Genomic DNA, 2014 nt, shown 5'->3' on the forward strand with positions numbered 1-2014 from the left:
GGAAGATCCCACATGCCGCGGAGCGGCTGGGCCCGTGAGCCACGGCCCCTGAGCCTGCGCGTCCGGAGCCTTGTGCTCGCAACGGGAGAGGCCACACAGTGAGAGGCCCGTGTACCGCAAAAGAAAAAAAAAAAAAAAAACAGGCAAAGGATCTAAGTAGGCATTTCTGCGAAGAAAATATACAGATGGCCGATAGGCACATGAAAACATTCGTCACTGAGGAAATGCAAATCAAAATCACAGTGAGATACCCCTAGGACGAGCCATTAGAATGGCTGTGATTAAAGAAGGCAGATAATAAAAGATGTGGGAAAAATTAACCTGTTATACATTACCGATGGGATTTTTAAATGGTGAAGTCGCCTTGTAAAACAGTCCTGCAGTTCCTCAGAAAGTTAAACATAGAGTTACCATGTGACCCGGCAATTCCACTCCTAGGCCTGTATCCCAAAGAGTTGAAGCATATGGCCACACAAAAACTTGTACACAAATGTTCACAGCAGCATTATTCATAATAGCCCCAAAGTGGAAACTACCCAAATGTCCATCAACTAACGAACAGATAAAACATGGCCCGCCCATACACTGGAGTGTTATTCAACCACAAAAAGAAGTGAAACACTGATACATGCTATATAACATGGGTGAACCTTGAAAAAAGCCAGACACAGAAGGCTACTTATTATATGATCCATCTTGATGAAATGTCCAGAATAGGCAAATTCATAGAGACGGAAAGTAGATTAGTGGTTTGCCAGGAGCTGGAAGGAGGGAGAATGCAGAGTGTTTACGGTATAGGATTTCTTTTTGAAATGTTCTAAAATTGATTGTGGTGGATAGTTGCACAGTTCTTTGAATGAACTAAAACCCTTGAATTATACATTTTAAACAGGTGAATTTTATGGTATGGGAATTATATCTCAATACAGCTGTTTATAAAAAATAAAAGAAAGGGATTTCCCATTCCTGGTTCCACGTGTAAGGAACGTGGAAGTCATTACTTCATCCTAACAAGTAAAAAGCCGAATAGAGTGAAAAATCAGCAGCTCTTTAGGATCCGTGAAAGAGGTGAGGCCACAGGGCAAACCGCTGCCCCCAAGCTTGGAGACACAGACAGGTGAATGCAGGGAGTCCCTTCTTACCTGAGCAGAGACTTAGAAGCAGGAACTGCTGTGGAAGCCAGTGCCGGTGTAGGAAAGCCAGGGCTGTCATTGATGAATTGCTGGAGGCTCGGCGTGGACAACTCTTGGGTGTTGAAAGGTGCAGGGGGATCCGTTCGTAGGGAGAGCCCCACAATATTGTGAGCTTTACCACCAGGAGTTTAGCAAGGTTCCCACAGCGAATATCTAAAAAAAAAAAAAAAAAAAAAAATCTGTTTCCTGCAGGGGGAGTGGAAAAGGAACCATTCTTCTTAACAAGACCTGTCCTGGGGGTAGACTAGTTACCCAGTGCCTAATCTGCTGGGGTTTTATCAGAGCCTAACTGACCTGGGAAGGGAGATGCCCAACTCCACCCCATTCTAGACATTCTGTCCCACCCAAGAGGGGAGAAAAAAGAAACTGAGAAACCACAGCCCAGAGGCACAGGCTCACGAAAAGGCTGAGCCCTCAACACGGGCTGGAGAATGCACCCCACGCCACCACATTACTAAAGGCTTATTTACAGCAGCTTCTTTTATCCAATAAAAAGAAAAATTCCAAGGCGTGCCTAACAGCAAAAAACACAAGTTGAAGAGACACAGCAAGCATCAGGAATGGCAGGGATGTTGGTTTTTGTGTGCCTAGTTCTTTAGAGATCTAGCATGACCAGTGCTGAGTACTTCTATTCAACTTGTGATTCCCAAGAAGAGGAATGGGTGTCGCTTTCATCTCTTTCGCCGAACTTGTAAATACAAGAAGTGACATTGTTATCAGTACATTGTCTTTGTCTAGGAGGACAACAGTATACTTTGAATTAACTTCCTGTGTTAGGAGTTCATAGTATACACAGTAATACAAAATGAACTGCATCAACT

The 2014-nt window shown here is 43.9% G+C and overlaps 1 protein-coding gene across 1 annotated transcript in view; it reads right to left on the reverse strand.

Moving 5' to 3' along the window:
- Positions 1-1307, reverse strand: part of PCK1 (phosphoenolpyruvate carboxykinase 1) — a 68819-nt gene extending 67512 nt beyond the window's left edge. The window contains exon 1 of the mRNA XM_055089922.1: positions 1143-1307. The gene's annotated coding sequence lies outside the window, so the exon portion shown is untranslated. The remainder of the gene's footprint in view (positions 1-1142) is intronic.
- Between the last annotated feature and the right edge of the window lie 707 nt (positions 1308-2014).

The sequence above is a fragment of the Physeter macrocephalus genome, chromosome 14, assembly GCF_002837175.3.
Source record: "Physeter macrocephalus isolate SW-GA chromosome 14, ASM283717v5, whole genome shotgun sequence".
Classification (NCBI taxonomy): Eukaryota; Metazoa; Chordata; class Mammalia; order Artiodactyla; family Physeteridae; genus Physeter; species Physeter macrocephalus.